This window comes from Bombina bombina, chromosome 3 (assembly GCF_027579735.1).
Source record: "Bombina bombina isolate aBomBom1 chromosome 3, aBomBom1.pri, whole genome shotgun sequence".
Taxonomy (NCBI): domain Eukaryota; kingdom Metazoa; phylum Chordata; class Amphibia; order Anura; family Bombinatoridae; genus Bombina; species Bombina bombina.
Genome location: NC_069501.1, coordinates 309,839,198 through 309,845,197, shown reverse-complemented (window position 1 = coordinate 309,845,197; position 6,000 = coordinate 309,839,198). Strand labels below are relative to the sequence as shown.

The window sequence follows — 6,000 nt, the reverse complement described above, 5'->3', positions numbered from 1 at the left end:
ATGTCTCTAGTTAAAAATGTATCAATAGCTTGGACACCTAAATCGTGTGCTATGTTTGAATATAATGCTGATACGTCATACGTCAGCCATAATAGATTCTTGGTGTCTAGATTATTTAATTTTGATAGTTTATTTATTAGATCTGGTGTGTCTTTTATATAGGATGGTACATATTTCACTTCTTTTTTTAAAAACAGATCTATATACTCTGATAGGTTACATGTAAGATTACCAATCCCCAAAATAATCGGGCGGTCGGGAGGATTAGTTTTACATTTATGAATTTTAGGGAGGTGGTAATAGTATGCAAGACTGGGGGTACTAGGACTAAGATATTCTTTTTCTTTCTTAGTAAGGATGCCTTTATAGTATCCATCATCAATTAATTTTACAAGACTAATCATATATTCTTGTGTAGGATTGAAAGAAAGTCTCTTATAATAATTAGTGTCAAGTAAAATACGATTCGCTTCATTTATATAGTCACCCCAGTCTTGCAATACTATCCCACCTCCCTTGTCCGCTTGTCTAATCACTAGAGAATATTTTTTTGCCAGATTAGATAATGCTTTGAGTTAAAAAATATTCAAATTAGAGGCCTTATTTTTACTGTTCATAGATCCAAATTCCTCCAAGACTAAATCCTGAAAGAATTGGATACTGTGACTAGTGATAGGGGGATTAAAGTTGGATTTCAACATTAGATTAGAATGGACAAAATCATCAAACAGAGAATCACATAGCTCCTCAGGTTCATAATAAATGATATCTGTGTGTGGTCTCTCTGTCATAATATCCGTTACTATTGATACTTGTTTATCTTGTTTAATTTTTTTATCACAAAAGTAACGTTGTAGTGACAATTTTCTAATAAACCTATTCAAGTCTACAAATAATTCTAAAATAGTATGTTCATTTGAAGGACAAAAGGATAACCATCTGTGGAGCACACAAATCTCTTCATTTGTCAATACATGACAAGAAAGATTAAATGCCATCTTTCATTCTTTTAAGTTTCTCCTTTTTGGTAGATTTTACTCTCCCTCTGCTGCCACGTTGGCGTATGTTCTTTTTTTTGGAGGAGTATAATACTCTCCTTTTGCATAATCTGTTTCCATTTGTTTTAATCTGATGGGTACATGTTTTTGATGTTGTTTGTAATGATCTTGTTTTTTGTTCAATTGAAAAACCTGTGGTCTTTCTTCCCTATACTCTGGCCTCACATTTGAATAAGCTGAGTCAGATTGATTATATTGATGACAGTTATTGCTGTAATCCCTATATTGTTCCCTTTTATACCAATCATTCTCTTCATCTCTAAAATTTGCAGAATTATTTCTCTCTTTATATTGTCTCTGGGGATTAAACTTATCTTTTTGTCTCCAAGTGGAATTATATTGTTTAAATGAATTATATCCCTTGTTTGTATTATTATTATTGGGGTATATGTATTCCTCATTTTTGGAAACTATATTCTTTCTTTTGTCTTTAGGTTTCTTATATTCAACTTTTACCCATTTGTCTTGTTTAGCATCACTATTGTTAATGAAAGACTCTTGATTCAGGAGCCTCTTCTGTACTAATACCAGAAGTGACTTTATTTGTGTATATACAGCCTTCTGAATAATCTTTCTCATACCTAGCTAGTTTCTTAGCTTTAATTTTAATTAGGTTCTTTTGATAGTTATCAGTTTTTTCTAAGATTTCTTTATTTTTGTTTTCATAATCAGAATGTTGTTCATACTTCACAAGAGCTGATTGAAACTGCTCTATTACTAATTCAGTATTCCTCAACAGCATTTCTCTATGTTCAATGAGTAAGTCAATAAATTTAAAGGAACACTCAGATAGTAATTTTTGCCATTTGGATGTTAGATCGGCATCGTTTGTAAATGAACATACTTTAGATAATCTTAGACCCCTAGGTATATGCCCCTTATGCTTATATTAAGTGTCGATATCCCACCAATGCCGGTGTTCTTGTTTAAGTGCATCTTCAAGTTTAAAAAAGAATTGTGTCATAGATAAATTACTATTATCTACAGATGCAGAGATTTCCATAGGATTTTCACAGTTACTGAGAGTCAAACGACTCTGATTGCGTAATTCTTTGCTCTGCATCTTAGATAATGTACTGAAAAATATTCAAATGTGATAAACAATAATAAGTAATAGATAATAGATATCTTATAAAATCAAAAAGTCGCTCTTCAACCAAAGCCTAGTGATATAATACAAAGATCTTCCAAACCTCTCGTCTATGTATATGCAATATTGACTGAGACACTGATTATAGAGGCAATAAAGTCCTAATACTCTGTATGGTTGAAGCTTAGAATGATGTCATCATATTAGCTATATGCCTGTCTACTTTCCAAATCTTCGTTCTCTTGTTCTATTTTGCAACATTATTATTGTGTGTTGATTAAAAAAATAAATGTGTGTTTGTATGTATTGTGATTCTCTCCCACATATGTTCATTTATATAAAGCAGTATAGCATTGTTGTTGCTTCCAAAAAAGTGACAACTATAATATTTTCTAATGATATATTTGAATTATACGAAATTCCTAATGGTATATTATGTTTAAATCCTGATCTTAAAGGGACACTAAAGACATAATTTATCTTTCATGATTCAGACAGAGAATACAATTTTAAACAGCATTCCAATGTACTTATATGATCTAAATAGCTTCATTGCTTATATATCCTTTGTTGAAGAAATAGCAATGCACATGGGTGAGCCAATCACCCAAGGCATCTATGTGCAGCTTCTAATCATCATCTATTAAGCCTATCTAGATATGCTGTTCATCAAAGGATATGAAGAGAATACATAAAATTATATAATAGAAGTAAATGAGAAAACTGTTTAAAATTGCCTACTCTTTCTGAATCATGAAATCTAAAAATAGTATTTTATGTCCCTTTAAATATGTGTTAATTCTTGAAACTGATTTCCTTTTGGTGATGTTACAATTAATTGTGATTTATAGTTGATGTAATGTAATTTCCTAAATAATTTTGAGCTTGTATTGATGTTCACACAGTGCCAAATAGTATATTTTGTAATCTATTTGTCATTGCGGGACCTATGGAAGAATTAATGAATTAGCTCACACCGTAGACCGCACGTATTACAAGTTTAAAAAAAGAAAATGATCGCGTGCGTTATGAAAAGAGGCCGATCGCATGTACCTGTTCCCCATAGAAGTAAATGGAGCAGAGAAATTTAAAGAAAAAAACTCCCAACACTCCTTTTAAGTGCAAAGTGAGTGACGTCATGTCATTCTGTGAAAAAGTACATGAAATCGTTATAATTTCATATTTAAAAAAATGTTTGTGTACGTAATCTGCTGTATATTGTATGTATGCAGCGAATTATGCATGTATGTGATGATATTTGTACAGAGATGTAGCTAAATGAGAGTAAGTTCATGTATGTCTATGTGAGTCAATGTAAAAAGGCTGTGTGTACATTTTTTTTCTAACACCCGAGATCTCGTATCTTTGATCCGTTATATCTATATATATATATATATATATTTAAATGTTATAAAAAAATATTTTATTGTAGAGTGTTTGTATAAGTGTAAGTGTACTTTGTATATTATTTTTGAAGTGATAATTGAAGGTTTTTGGTTGCGATATATCAATAATAACTGGTCTTGGATAGTGTCATGGATTTGTGCGTAGATGGGGATTTTTGTTGCGTTATGGAGGTTTTTTCAAACTTGTAATGGCTACATTAGGGAAATTGATGCGTTATAGGCCATAACGCTACAATTTGAGTCATAACGCACAACTCATAATCTAGCTGTTTGTTAATTGCTTACATGATACAAGCCCCAATAGCGATCTGAGCAACTACAGTATTTAAAGCGATTGTACGCTGAGAATATCTAGTAATGCTCCACGTGCACATGCAGAGAAAAATGTTAACACTAAAATAGTGATAACTTTTACTAGAAGTATTTTTGCAAATACATGTATATGAAAGAGAGAGGAAGAGAGAGAGAGGGAGAAAGAGAGAGGGAGAAAGAGAGAGAGGGGGAGTAAGAGAGAGAGGGGGAGTAAGAGAGAGAGGGGTAGTAAGAGAGAGAGGGGGAGTAAGAGAGGGGGAGAAAGAGAGAGAAGGGGGAGAAAGAGAGAGAGGGGGGAGAAAGAGAGAGAGAGAAAGAGAGAGGGAGAAAGAGAGAGAAAAAGAGAGGGAGAGAGAGAGAGAAAAAAAGAGAGGGAGAGAGAGAAAAAGAAGAGAGAGAAAGAGAAGAGAGAGAAAGAGAAGAGAGAGAAAGAAAAGAGGAAGAAAGAGAAGAGGGAGAAAGAGACGAGAGAGAAAAAGAGAGAGAAAGAGAAGAGAGATCCAGACAAGTAAGAAATTGCAGTAGGAAGAGGTAAAAATAGGAAAAAGCAATATTTTTTTAAACTGAGTGGACTAGAAAGTATCCTCACTAGTAAACTATTGGGATACTTACTCCATGCCTATGTGTATTATTATGTGTGTGTCTTCTTGGCAACACAGACATGACATAACCTCTTGATTTTGATAGAATTTGCTCATCTAGATTCTAGACAATGTCTCACGTAATCTGAAAATTATACTTGATAGTTCACAGAAGTACAGCACGAACACAGTATTGGGTTAAGATGAAGATCTGAGAAAATATACGTTTTAAAGAAGTACTAAATACAAACTCGCATTTTAAAAAGAAAAGCTTTAAATATTCAGACTAGATTGCCCTTTAGTTATTTTCTTACTTGAGCGAATGAATTACAAGGAGAGTATTATTACTAAATTATTTCACTCTAGTTGCCAGGTTATTGCAGATTTGCAGAATACTTATGCACTAACGCATTTTCCAAAATTTAACTCAGCGAATTGCCTTCGAAAACACCTGTGAATGTAATTTGTAGACGGAGGGTATCATTCCTACTCACCACGCCCCTTCATGACAATGATAACCAACTAGCACCGCCCCAAGGCACAGTTACCTAGGAGACCTGCGTAGCTCCTCCTTTAGTCTCTCCCATCCCTCCGCATTCCACACCTGCAGCAGTCTTAACCTCTCCAATGCTCCCTCCCCTTTCTATTTTCTATTTGTTTTTTCCTCCATCACTCACCTTGCCTACATTTATTTTCTCTCGTCATTGGTTACTCTCTTCCATCACTCTAAGCAGTTGTCAAGGGAGACACTGCTGTGCAGAAGAGGGGGGCTGGTGTTGGCGCAGAGGGGCGTGATGAAAGGGCGTGTCTAGAAGAGCGTGTAGAGTAGGTGGGCGTCCCTCTTGTTTTTTTCCCTTTCTGGTCGTATTGAGTTGCTGCCTGATAGGAAAACAGCAGCAGAGAAGCGGAGGAGGAGGTGGGGAGATAAACCCGGACAGAGCAGGGAGGAGAAAAGGTGAGTGACAGTCACACAGCAACAGGAGCTGGGCTTCCCTACCCCCTGGGCCTGGGGATCCCCCTTTGTGCTCTGTGGTGCCCAGGTATCTGTCTTCACTCATCATGTCAAGTATCCTAAATGCCACCTTACCCCATTAACCACAAGAGCCCGTCCACCTCTGCATTTCATGATGAGCATGGCACCTGAGAGTGTCCCTAGGGCTCTAATCATTCTGCTAATCATTGCCATTATCGTGTTTGGTTAGGGGGTCTGCTTCTGTTTAGCATTGCATATCATTAGAGCTACATCAGAACCCATTCTTGCATGACATATATGTTACTCTCAGCATGCATGAGATCATAGGCAACATACCCTTTAAAAAAAAAAAAAAAGGCTAAAATTATTGATTTTTTTTAAACAAATATGTGTATTTTTACATATTTGTTTAAACTGCCATTTTGCCAACCTGGCCATTGCAAAAGATGTGTCCTATTTATATACCATGGAAGATGATGTTTTCTCTCTCGCTCTCTCTCTCTGGTGGGTTGTGTGAGTAATGCTGGGGTGGCATCTTTGCAGTTAGCACCTATTGTTTTTTGTTCATTGGGTGTGAAAA

At 35.2% G+C, this 6,000-nt stretch overlaps 1 protein-coding gene across 5 annotated transcripts in view; it reads left to right on the top strand.

Annotated features, from left to right (window-relative positions):
* Positions 1-5,328: 5,328 nt before the first annotated feature.
* Positions 5,329-6,000, top strand: part of CDKL5 (cyclin dependent kinase like 5) — a 1,071,204-nt gene continuing 1,070,532 nt past the window's right edge. For 3 of the 5 annotated variants that reach the window (XM_053706410.1, XM_053706408.1, XM_053706409.1), the window contains exon 1: positions 5,331-5,402. The gene's annotated coding sequence lies outside the window, so the exon portion shown is untranslated. Of the gene's footprint in view, positions 5,403-6,000 lie in introns of all 5 variants that reach the window. The other 2 variants (XM_053706416.1, XM_053706418.1) reach the window with 2 other exon arrangements.